The sequence below is a fragment of the Cervus elaphus genome, chromosome 17 (assembly GCF_910594005.1).
Source record: "Cervus elaphus chromosome 17, mCerEla1.1, whole genome shotgun sequence".
NCBI classification, from domain to species: domain Eukaryota; kingdom Metazoa; phylum Chordata; class Mammalia; order Artiodactyla; family Cervidae; genus Cervus; species Cervus elaphus.
The window spans coordinates 6661207-6676088 of NC_057831.1; the positions used below are offsets into that span (position 1 = coordinate 6661207).

At 40.3% G+C, this 14882-nt stretch overlaps 1 protein-coding gene and 1 long non-coding RNA gene across 2 annotated transcripts in view; one reads left to right on the top strand and one right to left on the bottom strand.

The window, feature by feature from the left end:
• LOC122673217 overlaps window positions 1-14882 on the top strand; it is a 499807-nt gene that overhangs the window by 145966 nt on the left and 338959 nt on the right. The gene's annotated exons all lie outside the window — the stretch shown is intronic.
• The window catches only part of LOC122673617, a 74961-nt gene that overhangs the window by 38993 nt on the left and 21086 nt on the right, over window positions 1-14882 (bottom strand). The window contains exon 2 of the long non-coding RNA XR_006334750.1: window positions 1103-1242. This is a non-coding gene — a long non-coding RNA (uncharacterized LOC122673617). The remainder of the gene's footprint in view (window positions 1-1102; window positions 1243-14882) is intronic.

Consider the following 14882-nt stretch of genomic DNA (forward strand, 5'->3'; position numbering starts at 1 on the left):
GGATTTTATGCAATGGAATGTTACAGAACTTAACATTTATCCATTCAGTCATTCCATAAAAATTTATTGACAATGACTTTGTGCCAATCACTATACTAAATCCTGAAACTCACTGATAGACAACAGAAGAAAAATCTCTGTTCTCACAGAATTTGTACTCTGATGAACGGTTCATTCCCCTAGCAATATCAACTGGTGTTCCAACTATACATTCTGGAATAAATAAAACACCTGTGGGAGGATTTATTTTTCAAAGATGGCTCCAACGCTGTCTCCCACTTTTAATAAAATGTGACTCTGATACTCCTCCAGAACAGGAGGTTTAGTAGGGTGACCAATTCATCCTGGTCTGCCTGGAATTTGTCTGGTTTTACCACTGAAAGCCTTGTGCCCAAGAAATCCTTTAACCCATGCAAAACAAACAGACAAACAAAAACAAACCTGAGGCCTTGGTCACCTGAGATTTGTCTTTCCTCCCCTTGATCTAGACAGCCTATGACTACATCAAAAAGAACATGCGTGATTTACAAAACTAAGACATAGAGACAACAGAGCATTCACTCACTTGGAACCTGGTACCAAGCTCTGAGGAAGCCCAAACCAGCCCACGTGAAGAGACCTCATGGAAAGATCACAAAGCTACACAGATGCCAGTCAACAGATCAGCTGAGGTCCTGGCTAACAGTCCAAATCAACCACCAAAAGCATAAGTTTTCATATGACTCAAGCCCTCAGCCATCAAGTCACTCCCGGCTTTCAAGTATTCCCAGTTCAGACATTGTAGAGCAGTGAGAAGTCAGTCCAGCTGTGGCCTTTCAACTTCCTGACCCAAACAGACACAGAAAGATAATGGTTGCTGTCATTTTAAGTCACTAAGTACAGGGATTATTTGCCATTCAGGAATAGAGAAGTGAGACACTTTCCCAAACTAGGTGACTTAAGAACACAGTCACTTACATATAACTGTCAATTTTATGGACCAAGAATTTAAGACGACTTCAGTCAGGTGAGGGTTCTACTCCTCATAGCGTTGACTGAGGTACTCAGTGATAGTCAGCTAGCTAATACTCTGCTTTGAAGAGTTCAAGCCAGCTTCACTTACGTGTCTGACATCCTGGAAGCTATGGCTGGAAGCAGGGCTAGCTGGGACTGTCAGCTGGAGCACTCCTGCAGCATGGCAGACTCGGCTGAGGCAAACTTCTTAGGTGGCAGCTCAGAGGTTCCAGAGGGTGCTCTGTAGGACTGCATAACAGTTACAGAGCTTCTTAGGATCTAGCCTCAAAAGTCCCAGAAAGTATTCTTTATCATGTTCTATCAGTTAAGCAAGTCAATAAAACTATCTAAAATTCCCAGAGAGGAACTTTCCTCAACGGGAAGAGCTGAAATCAATTTGCAACCATGTTGAATCTTTCATAGTTGGTATCACAAGAACCATACATGAACACAAACAGTTAAGCTGATAAGATTGAGAGTTTAAAGGCAAGTGTGCATCCCTCTTCTTTATTTTTTGGTTTAGACACACACCTCAATAGCTATTTGGACTCTCAATCAAATGTTTTGTTTATCTATTCAGAGGCCATTATATTGCCATTTGATTAAGGTCAATTGTTGCTGTCATGTCCAACTGTTTGCAATCCCATAGACTGCAGCACCCAGGCTTCCCTGTCCTTCACTATCTCCCCTAGTTTGCTCAAATTCTTCCCTTGTGGCTCAGCTGGTGAAGAATCAGCCTGCAATGCAGGAGACCTGGGTTCGATCCCTGGGTTGGGAAAATCCCCTGGAGAAGGGAAAGGCTACCCACTCCAGTATTCTGGCCTAGAGAATTCCATGGACTATACAGTCCTTGGGGTTGCAAAGAGTCGGACACGACTGAGCAACTTTCACTTTCACATGTCCATTGAGTCAGTGATGCCATCCAAGGTCACGGTGTTATGCTTATCATCTAAAAATGGCAAACATCAAACTTGTGTATGTAGGTGTTAGGAATTTAAAGCATAGTATCTGGACTACTATTTTCAGTATATATTACTTTTGTATTAAGGAAAAGCGTCATTTTTTAAAGTAGGGCTGAATCTATAGGGCTTCTCCTATGGCTAAGGTGGGAATGAATCTGTCTAGAATGCAGGAGATCAGAGTTCAATCCCTGGGTCAGGAAGATCCCCTGCAGAAGGGAATGGGTACCCACTCCAGCATTCTTGCCTGGAGAATCCCAAGGACAGAGGAGCCTGGTGGGCTACAGTCCATGGGGTCGCAAAGAGTGGGACATGACTGAGCAACTAACACTCCTTTCTCAATCTATAGCTAATCTTTATTAATAGTCTGGGGAAATAATGTAAATTTTAAATGAATGTAAGAATCAGTGGAAATTTCAAGTATAAGGCAAAGGATGAGTGTTCTATATAAAATGAATTTTGGATTTGATATTTTCACACATATTGTTGCAACATATTTTGCTTTGTATTATAATTGCTAGTAGGATTCTGCCAAGGAGTTATTACAAGAAAATTTAACATTAAGCAATGACTTTCACATCAGCAGCTGCCTTCCAAAAGCTTCCTGTCTTAGACATACGGAGCCAGTGCTTATGTCAATGAATTATAATCTTCAGCAACTTAGTAATCAATAGATAGCTGTTGGATCTGCACTTCTTGATTTTGGTAATTTCAAAACCTCCTCTTTGTAATCTGTGATTCAATTTAACACTTATTTCTCTCTTCTAAGAATTAAATTTTAAACTTGACTTTTTTTTTCTTAAATCTAGAATATCTTCCCAGATTAAGATTTTTAAAAATTTAGAGATGGTGAGACTAATCAGAGATATTCCTCACAAAGTCTCTCTTCTTCTTTTAGCGTCTAATTTTTCTTTATCATTAGTAATGTACACTGACTTAAGGCCCACTATATGCAGGGCACAGTGGACAACATGTCATGATTTCAAAAACATAGAAAGCAAAGCCTACATTCAAAAGCTTTACAATTTTGTTGAGGACATGTGACATACAGATTTAAGATAACAATACAAGGTAATTTGGGGCTGGATGTCCGAAAGACAGGTGTTAAGACCCCTTGAATACCCTTGAACTTGAATCATGTTCTCTAATCTAAGAAACCATGATCAGAGATATTACTCTTCCCTTTTGGAGACTGTTCTGGTTCCCTGACAACTCTGTGGTCACTCAGACCCCCAAGGACATCATTCAGGACATCCGCAGAATTAACCTTCTGCTACGATTCACTCCTTATGAAAGAATCCTCTTATCTAACTCCCTAGAAGACTACCACACAAGAAGTTTGCCTCTGATAACAGACTGTTGAAAGAAGCTATTATTTTAAAACTAAGAAATTTATATCAACAGGAAAAAATGGGAGACAGACAGAGATAAAACATACCAAAACGAGGCTGGAAATGGTATGGTTCAGGCATAGGAGGAGGAGAAAGAGTAAAAAAGGATGTACTACCAAGGGAACAAAACTCCCTCAGGTAAGTGTGAGGTATCTAATAAAACCATAATAATAATATGTAACAAATAATCACAAAACCTCAGTGACGTAAAATAAGTATTTTACTATTTGCACAAGTGGGAATCAGGCAGTTCTACTGATCTTTCCTAGTCGTGCTCACAAGGTATCTGAGGATAGGCTGGCTGTCACCTGATATACAATGACCTTGGCTGCCGCAGCTAAAGTAAGCTAACATCACATTTTCCAGCAGACCAGACCAGCATATTCTTTTCTTCACAACAGAAGAAGGCAGGTGACCAAGCTCAACTGCACAAGAATTTTACAAGACTCTCCAGTAGAAACAGGAAGTCTGAACAAGAGAAAATCACGACAGTATACATTATCCTCCGTGACCTGAGGCCCTGCAGAAATCTTGGTGAGGACAAGAGATCTGTCCTTATAAACCTGACAATTTGTGATTTGTCCTTGTCACCATAAACAAGAGGACTCCAGGCTTATCTTGACCTTAAAGGCAGAGAAATTCCAGCTAACACCTACTGTATTAGTTTTCTGTTGCTGCTATAACAAATTGCCACGAGTTTAGGAGCTTAACAACAATTTAACAACACAAAGATATTATCTCACAGTTCTGTAGGTCAGAAGTCTGGTTGGTCCTACTGGTTCCTCTGTTCTGGTTTCACAAGGTCAAAATCAAAGTGCTGACTAGCTAGTTTCTAGGTTGCTCTAGGAAATGTTCCTTTCCAAGGTCATTCAGGTTATCAGCAGAATCGAGTTCCTCGTGGCTTTAAGACTAAGGTCTTTGCTCTGTTAGCTAGCGGTTATTTTCAGTATCCAGAGGCCACCTACCTTCCTTCATCTTCAAAGTGAGCTACAGTGGATTGAGTCCTTCCCATTATCTGAGTTTCTCTGACCTTATCCTTTGGTTTACCTCTACTACCTCCAGCTAGATAAAGTTCTTGTGAACTTCCAGATATTCAAGCTGGATTTAGAAAAGGCAGAAGAACCAGAGATCAAATTGCCAACATTCGCTGGGTCACTGAAAAAGCCAAAGAGCCCCAGAAAAACATCTACTTCTGCTTTATTGACTATGCCAAAGCTTTTGACTGTGTGGATCACAATAAACTGTGGAAAATTCTGAAAGAGATGGGAATACCAGACCACCTGACCTGCTTCTTGAGAAACCTGTATGCAGGTCAGGAAGCAACAGTTAGAATTGGACATGGAACAACAGACAGTTCCAAATCAGAAAAGGAGTATGTCAAGGCTGTATATTGTCTCCCTGTTTATTTATCTTATATGCAGAGTACATCATGCGAAATGCCGGGCTGAATGAAGCACAAGCTGGAATCAAGATTGCTGGGAGAAATATCAATAAACTCAGATACGCAGATGACACCACCCTTATGGCAGAAAGTGAAGAAGAATTAAAGAGCCTCTTGATGAAAGTGAAAGAGGAGAGTGAAAAAGTTGGCTTAAAACTCAACATTCAGAAAACGAAGATCATGGCATCTGGTCCCATCACTTCATGGCAAATAGATGGGGAAACAATGAAAACAATGACTTTATTTTCTTGGGCTCCAAAATCACTGCAGATGGTGACTGCAGCCATGAAATTAAAAGACTCTTGCTTCTTGGAAGAATAGCTACGACCAACCTAGACAGCATATTAAAAAGTAGATACATTACTTTACCAACAAAGGTCCGTCTAGTCAAAGCTATGGTTTTCCAGTAGTCATATATGGATGTGAGAGTTGGACTATAAAGAAAGCTGAGCGCTGAAGAATTGATGCCTTTGAACTGTGTTGTTGGAAAAGACTCTTGAGAGTCCCTTGGACTGCAAGGAGATCCAACCTGACAATCCTAAAGGAAATCAGTCCTTAATATTCATTGGAAGGACTGATGCTGAAACTGAAACTCCAATACATTGGCCACCTGATGAAAAGAACCGACTCATCTGAAAAAAACCCTGATGCTGGGAAAGATTGAAGGTGGGAGGAGAAGGGGATGACAGAGGATGAGATGGTTGATGGCATCACTGACACGATGGACATGAGTTTGAGTAGGCTCCGGGAGTTGATGGACAGGGAAGCCTGGCGTGCCGCAGTCCTGGCGTACTGTGGTCCATGGGGTCGCAAACAGTCAGACAAGACTTAGCGACTGAACTGAACTGAACTGAGATAAAGTTCTCATCTGGGTCACATGGGTAATCCAGCATAATCTCCTTATTTTAAGGTCCCTAATCCTAATTACATCTGAAAAATTCATTTTGCTGTGAAATACATTCACAAACTTAGGTTGTTAGATGTTTTGAGGTACTGATCACCTACCATACCATGGATCAAAAGCAATCCTTTCACATGAATAGCCTACCACAAATGAGGCCAAGACTGGCCCCAATTTTGTATACTTTATCAATCATCACTTAGTCTGTTATAAACCATGTGCTCTCATTTGGATTAATATATATATATATATATATATATATATATATATATTATATGATGTCACATATATGATGACTATAACTGGGGAGCATCTGTTCACTTCGTGATCACTCTTTCCCCTCACCACTAGTTAAAGGAATATCTAGAGCAGAGCTAATTAAGAGACAAAAACTTAATTATCCTAGAGCACTTCATCTTCAAAGACAGCGCTGTACTACCCCCACCATAGCCCCAGATTCTCAGACCAAGAATTCTAATTCATCTCTAGGTCTTCAACATGTCCAACTGTTATGGATTGAATTGTGTCCTACAAAGTTCTTATGTTGAAGTCCTAATTCCCAGTCCCTCATTATGTGGTCTTACTTGCAAATAGGGTCACTGTAAGTGTGATTAGTTAGGATGAGGTCATAATTGGCATAGAAGTGAAGTTGCTCAGTCGTGTCCGACTCTCTGCCACCCCATGGACTGTAGTCTACCAGGTTCCACCATTCCTAGGATTTTCAGGCAACAATACTGGAGTGGGTTGCCATTTCCTTCTCCAGGAGATCTTCCCAACCCAGGGATTGAACCTGGGTCTCCCGCACTGTAGGCAGACACTTCACCGGATCTGAGCCACCAGGGAATTGGTGTAGGGACTGTGCTTAGTCACTTCAGTCATATTCGACTCTTTTCGATCCTATGGACTGTAGCCCGCCAGGCTCCTCTGTCCATGGAACTTTCAGGCAAGAATACTGGAGTGGGTTGCCATGCCCTTCTCTAGGGAATATTCCAAACCCAGGGATCAAATCCGTGTCTCTTCCATCTCCTGCATTGGCAGGCAGGTTCTTTACTACTAGCACCACCTGGGAAGCCCGGCAAAGGGACTATATACCCCAATTTACTAGAGTGAGTCTCTACTCCAATATGACTGATAAACTTATAAAAAGGGATATCTGGACAGACATACATACAGGAAGAACACCATGTGAATATGAGGGCAGAGACCTACAAACCAAACAATGCCAAAGATGGACAACCACCCACTTGAAGCTAGAGAGAGACACGGAACAGACTCTCCCTTACAGTCCTTAGGAGGAATTAGCCTTACCAACACCTTCATCTTGGTTTTTTAGCTTCCAGAACCATGAGACAATAAATTTCTGTTGTTAAGCCACTCAATTTGTGGTATTTTATAATAACAGCCCTGGCAAATAAATACACTAATTAGTTTCAATGAACCTGTAGTGAAAACTTGGGCATAAATACAATGTTTTTAAAGAAATGCACACTGGCTACTTTTGATTATAGCCAGTAGCTTTTAAAGAAATGCATTACTTAGTACCACTATAAACGAAAGAGCTGGAAGGGACTATGCTATGTTATGAGCAGGAATAAAACCATATTGACACTTATGCCAGACTGTTAGGAATACTGACCTACATCTGCTCATGCAGAAATTAAGCCCCTCCCTAACCCCCTTCTCCGTCTCACAATCTCCCTGATGTATCTCTGAGTCTTGGGTGTTATCTTGCATTTTCCTGTGATCACTCTGTTTGTGCCCCTCCTCTCTGGCCTCTTCATCTAGGTACGTCTTCATTGATTCTGTTTCTGGAACCATGTGTGGGAACACAGCCTGGCATGCTCAAAAGTTTCACAGCAATGGCCTCCCGAATCTTAGGGTGAAAAGGGAGGGGGAAGACGTAGGGCTGGGGATGTTCTTCTCATCAGATCTGTGCTAGCATTCTCATGGGTCCTGAAGCAGCACTGCTTCTATTCAATGTCTTACTGAGTCTTTTATAACTATGATTCCTCCAGCCTTCACCTCTCTCTCCCTGGAGCTCAAAACCTACCCTAAAAGCTAATAAAGAAAAAATTCAACCTCATCCCCTACACTGGCATCATATTTTTACTATCCAAGTTCCACAAACACTTGCCTCCTTCTTACCCCTCGCCACCCCCAAAAAAGACTGACAACTCAATTCCTGCATATAGACCCTGAAATGATCATCAGTCTACCAGTTCCACAAACAGCCTCACTCTATTTCCCCTTCTCTGTGTGTGTGTTTCTGTTGCTCTGTTGTGTCCGACTTTGCGACCCCACGGGCTATAGCCTGCCAGGCTCCTGTGTCCATGGGATTTCCCAGGCAAGAATACTGGAGTGGGTTGCCATTTCCTTCTCCAAGAGATCTTCCCAACCCAGGGATTAAACCCAAGGGTTCCACACTGCAGGCAGATTCTTTACCACTGAGCCATTGGAGAAGCCCTATTCGGGTTAAGCTAAAAAGAGTAGTTCAGGAAAGTTAGAGAAGGGAGAGCTTACTGAAAAAAAGGTCAGAGAGAGAAACTTAACAAAAAAGATATGTTTTTAACAAGATATTGTGGGATTTAAGTAAATGGAGAGATGGGAGGTATTCTAGGCCACTAATAAAGAGAAAAGAGAGACATGAATTTGGCTGAACAAAGGCAAAGCTAAGATTCATTTCAGTCAGTTGTTATGATTTTTCAGGGGTATCCAGCAGAAGAAATTAACTCAACCCACAGAAATCTCCTTTCACTGCTTTTATTCTCAGAAAGAAAGTCTACACTCCTGGGAATAATTTAGATTAAAAAACTAAAAAATATTCCTGTCTCATTCTCTTACAATTAGAATTTTTTGTTTGTTGGTTGGTTGGTTTAATTTTTAACCCAGATGACTCACAGCAGTTTTCTCTACAATAATAACTTCACTTTGCTTCACTTCACCTATGCCACAATTTTTTTTTCTGATGAGTTTCTATGCCCTCCCTCAGGAAAACTTGTTTTTCTTTTTTTTCCTTATGAGCACTATCATAAGCTCCACATGGCTCTTTCCACCTCTCTGAAAACCTGTATGGAGTAGAAAATGTCCCCCCCCCCGCCCCGCCCACATTAGCTCTTCCTAGCCACTTGTCTTGCTACTAGAGGTCTCAGTGGCAGCAGGACAAACAAGCCACCTGCTATTCACACTCAAGGCAGGTGGACCATATCTGGGAAGAAACATGTCTTTTCGCCACATCTCAGGTTACTTGTACAAGCTAGAGTAAATGCCCAAGGATCCAAGCCACTGCAAATTCAGAGCTGGTTTCCATCCTTGATGGAATTGCATCCTTGATGCAATCATGACAGCCACCAAACAGGTTGAGGTCTATGCCACCAGAAGAGAGGGAAATGGAACCTGAAGAGGTCTACGCCACCTGAAGAGAGATGAAGGAAATGTTCCAGATTTCACATGCTAGCAAGGTAGTGTTCTAAATCCTTCAAGCTAGGCTCCAACGGTATGTGAACTGAGAACTTTCAGATATATAAGCTGGATTTAGAAAAGGCAGACAAACCAGAGATCAAATTGCCAACATCCATTGGATCATAGAGAAAGCAAGGGAATTCCAGAAAAACCTCTACTTTGGCTTCATTGAGTATGCTAAAAACCTTTGACTGTGTGGATCACAACAAACTGGAATATTCTTAAAGAGATGGGAATACCAGACCACTTTTCCTGCCTCCTGAGAAACCTGTATGAAGGCCCAAAAGCAACAATGAGAACCTGGAACATGGAACAAATGGACTGGTTCAAAATTGGGCAAGGAGTACCTCAAGGCTGTATATTGTCACAATGCTTACCTAACATCTATACAGAATGAATCATGTGAAATACCAGGCTGGATGAATCACAAGATGGAATCAAGATTGCTGGAAGAAATATCAACAACCTCATATATGCAGATAACATCACTCAAATGGCAGAAAACAAAGTGGAACTAAAGAGCTTCTTGATGAAAATGAAAGAGGAGAATGAAAAAGTTGTCTTAAAACTCAATATTCGAAAAACGAAGATCATAGCATCTCATCACTTCATGGCAAACAGAGAAAAAGTGGAAGCAGTGACAGATTTTATTTTCTTAGGCTCCAAAATCACTGTGAAAGCTGACTGCAGCCATGAAGAGAAAAGATGCTTGCTCCTTGGAAGAAAAGCTATGACAAACTTAGATAGTATATTAAAAAGTAGAGACATCACTTTGCTGACAAAGGTCCATATAGTCTAAGTTATGGTTTTTCCAGTGGTCATGTATGGATGTGAGATCTGGACCATAAAGAAGGCTGAGCGCCAAAGAGTTGATGCTTTCAAATTGATGGTGGTGGAGACTCTTGAAAATCCCTTAAACAGCATGGAGATCAAACTAGTCAATCCTGAAGGAAATCAACCTTGAATATTCACTGGAAGGACTGATGCTAAAGCTCCAATACTTTGTCCACCTGATGTGAAGAGCCAACCCACTGGAAAAGACCCAGATGCTGGGGAAGACTAAGGGAAGGAGGAAAAGGGGGCAACAGAGAATGAGATGGTTGGATGGCATCACTGACACAATGGGTGTGAGTTTGAGCAAATTCAGGGAGATAGTGAAGGACAGGGAAACCTGGCATGCTGCAGTCCACAAGGTCACAAAGAGTTGGACATAACAACTGAACAACTACATCAACTTGTTCTTCATCAGAACACATAGGTTATACAGATCAGATATTAATCCCAGGGATTATTTTATTGTGACTCATTTTATGGGTGTGGTTTGGTCTCAAAGGGACATATTTTAGTGAGTAGAGTTTACTAAGGACTTAAATTTCTCTAGTCATTTAGTGTATCAAGTATTCTTGCTCCAAGAAAGGGAAGGTTACTTGTCTATTAAGAAAGCAAGCATTACAATTGGCTGATAAAATTGTATCAGCCAACTGGAATTGGTTACGAAAGGTCATCTAAACAGATACATTTTACGGTAGGGCTTTTAAAACTCCAAAATGTCTATATATAGTAAAATAATCCTAGTGTAATACAGCAGCATTTCAAAGTCTTGTTTAAGAGTCTGTTTAATGTAAAAGAGATTAAATTAACTCATGCTGAAAAGGTGATTAAATACACTCTAATCTATCACTGAAAACTCAACAAGTAAGAACTTCAGTCTGTTACATTTCAATAGTGATTTTTTTGCAGTCACTGAAACACACTTGGATCAAAAGTATGTATGGTAATCTGTGACTGTCACAGTTGTTAGGGTACTGCTGGATCTTGTTTAAAGCTTCCAAAAGAGTTTTTAAAAATTTTTTTCCAGTAAGCGCTGCTTGGAACAAAATGACACTTATTCTTCAGAAATGTTAACATTTTGTTGTTGTGACTTCTGTAAATAATTCAGCTAAAGCTATAAAATGTTGGTAGAAAAGGGAAGCAGCCTTTTCTGAAGGTCTACAATGTCTAGAGTGCTTTGCCATGAAGAGTTTTAACTTTCACACCGGGTTTCAGCTTGCGTGAGTGCATGCTAAGTTGCTCCGGTCATGTCTAACTCATAGGTAGGCAACCTGTGACCTGTAGCCCACCAGGCTCCTCTCTCCATGGGGACTCTCCAGGAAAGAATACTGGACGGTTGCCATGCCCTCCTCCAGGGGCTCTTCCCAATCCAGGATCAAACCCACATTTCTTGCATTGGCGGGAGGGTTCTTTACCACTGGAGCCACCTGGGAAGCCCTGACTTTCAACACACGCATTGTTATTTTGATTTTATGAATGTGAAATTAGGTAAAACGGTTTACCCACTTGTGTTTAGAAATCAGTGTGTGTGTATTCAAGCCTAGATCTCAGGTGCAGATTCTTTCCCAAATCAGAGCTTTTGCTTCCGTGGTTTATCGGTCTGAAAGACCCCTCTTCCGGGTCTGGACTCTCCTCCTGACCTCAGCCAGTGTTGCCTAACTGGTGCCCTCTCCAATGGGAAGTCAGCTCCCCCGGCATCCCACACTCCAGTGCACACTTGTTCACTCGGCCGTTTGTTTAGCTGGTTAGTTTTCTGCCTAACACTTTCTCTAAAATGTCAGCTCAATGAGAACAGGGAACCATATCTGTCTAACTCCTTTGAGACAGTGAAAGTTTAGCAAAGATTTGACATATAATAGACAATCCAGTAAATATCAGTTGATTAGATGACTCCCAACTTTTTTCACTCTCTACATTGCCTTTCATGGACCATTAACTGCACTGAAAAAAATTGTTCTCATTAATTCTCAAAATACTGTTAAAGATAAAATAATAAGAACAAAATGTCCTGACTCGATATTTTATGGTCCCATGTCACGGTTTCCATACAAACCTTTCTGGTTTCTTATGCCACTTGAAAATCAAGACGTTTCCGCACCCTAGCGATAAAGTGAAAAAGATAAACCCGAATAATCAAGACCATCTTGGCAGAGCTATATGTTTTATGAAGGGTTCAGAGTTCTGTATTCACGGCACTATTTTTATCTTTTCCATGACAGAAGCTGGCAGAACTGCCTTTGTGTGTGCCATAAACATGTGTGAAGTGACATTATGTTGTTCTTGGGCAACAGACATAAGCTAGGCATTGTTCTCTACCTGTGCATTCAAAGTACCATTAGGATACAATTTCTGTCCTCAAAGAACTCACAATTAAGTAAATTAGTTTATGTTGATGTTAGTTTTCATGTTTCTACCTACGAAATAAGGTTGACACTGACAGTCACCTACACACCAGAGATTAGGTTTGGGGTGTGGAAAGGAGAAGAAGGAGAAAACAGCAATAAGGTTACAAGTCTTTGTTTATTTCTTCTGTATTATTATTAGCTGCAGTGCAACACATGTGCATAGCTGACCTTAAGAAAGGATTTGATTTGTGAGAATTTGTCATTTATTTCTCATTGTTTCCCATTGCTGGTTGCCTAGTCATGGTCTAACTTTGCTTAAAGCCCAAGGGAAGTTAAGAAAGCATATTTCATTTCTCACTCCATTAACAGGAAGGGAAAGCTATGGGAAAGTAGATATAACATTTGTTGCTAAAAGTACAAATGATCATAAAACATGATCATACCCAGGTCGGAGCTCCACAAACATGCATGATCAAGTGTCATTTTTAATTGCAGATGTAATTTACTTAGGTTTGCCCAACTTACGACAAATTTCACTGAAGCAGCTTATCCAGTTTTACAGCATTCAAGTCCAGAAGAAGTGGTTTTCGTGTAATACTCTCTCGTGTTATTTCGTACAATTCTTAAGAAAAAGAAGCAGATACTCATAGAAGCAAGCATAGATAGGGGTTTCAGTTGTTTACTGAATTTTGCAGTAACATCGGCATACTGTTATAATTATAACCCCAAGAATGTTGTCTCCAAATCTGAATATCATGAAGAAAAATTGGAATTTACTATCTACAGAGATGTATAGATTTGAACCAAAGCCTTAAAGAGATATTGCCCAATACTTCCTTTCCTCTCTTCATTTCCTTTTCTTTCATTCTTATCTTTCTTCTATACATTAAAATATAATATAGTAAAAATTTTAATTTTTTTAATTTTTAATTTTTTAACATATAGAAAAAGTAATAACCATTTTTAAAGTAAGAAATTCAAATCAGATTGCCCTAGTGTTCACTTTAGAGACAACTCCAATTAATACATTGTTACACTCACTGGTGAATTGAAATCCTCTGTCCTGAATTACAAAGTTCTAAGGATACTTGTGATTTTCTTTAACTTCCTATAACACGCTGATACTCAAGTTGTGTGGAAGTGTTAGAGGTGACGTTAACAGCTGCACAGGTCATGCAAGACACCACACCCGACTAGCACCTGTCTGAAATTTAAAAAAGCAAAAACCACACTACCACTGAGATTATGAATAAAGACATGTTTCCTGCAGGTTTAAAGGAAAGGGCTACAGCATAAGGCCGTCACGCAAGAGTCGGCAGTCTTGGCTCCTTCCACAGGAGCGCTAACAGGAGAGCCACCTCAAAATTTTGTTAAGACATGAATTCCCTACATATAATCATCTGTCTGTCTGTCCTCTCCTTCGCTCTTTCCCTTTTCTTTCCTGACTGAAGATATTTTCCATCCAATAAACAAATTCAGCTTTGTTTCTGTTTTGCTTTCCATAACTCAAGATTGTTTAGCTAAAAAGTTATTAGTTTACCTATTTAATCTTTATTTTCTTGCTGCTGCTGCTATGTCACTTCAGTCATGTCCGACTCTGTGCGACCCCACAGACGGCAGCCCACCAGGCTCCCCCATCCCTGGGATTCTCCAGGCAAGAACACTGGAGTGGGTTGCCATTTCCTTCTCCAGTGCATGAAAGTGAAAGGTGAAAGTTGCTCAGTCGTGTCCGACTCTTAGCGACCCCATGGACTGCAGCCCACCAGGCTCCTCCGTCCATGGGATTTTCCAGGCAAGAGCACTGGAGTAGGGTGCCATTGCCTTCTCCGATTTTCTTGCTAGTTTACTTTGAAAACATTTTATACCTACAATTTGGTATCTATTTATTTTTACCCCCCAACTTTTTTTTCCAGTCTCCATTCTTCACCTCTGATTTTATCAACCTTTTAACAGCCTTATGTGGCTAGTAAGAAGGTTCGTATCAATCAGACCCTCATTTCCTTGTAAATCGTCTGTTTTCCTTACAGAAAGTTTTAGGGTTTTTTGTTCCTCATGTACTAAACCCTCTCTACCATGTATCTGTGTGTGTGTGTGTGTGTGTGTGTGTGTGTGTGTGTGTTTTGAATACATCCTGCTTAGGATTTGGGTTTTTTCTTTCTTTTTACATGTGTACAGCTAACATTTATTGAGTGTTTACTGTGTGCTCAGCACTGTGTAGAATGCGTTCCATGTATTATTTCATTTACTCCTCACAATAATTCTTTTTTCTTTTCAATCTCAAGGATCACTGTGATTTTATTCTTTGTTTGAGAGGTCAGCATAATAAGTCATTTTAACAATGAGCCCCCATGTAGGCCCTGTCAGTATATATATTTTTTAATTTAATTTTTAAAAATTATTTATTTATTTTACTTTACAACATTGTATTGGTTGGGGTTTTTCTTTATTTCAGTAACCATATCTTTCTGTCTGGAAATTCTCTTTCCCTTCCCCTAAATATCATGTCTATTTTATTTTCTCCATCTGGCACTCATTTTGATAGATCCTGGAATATTTAATATC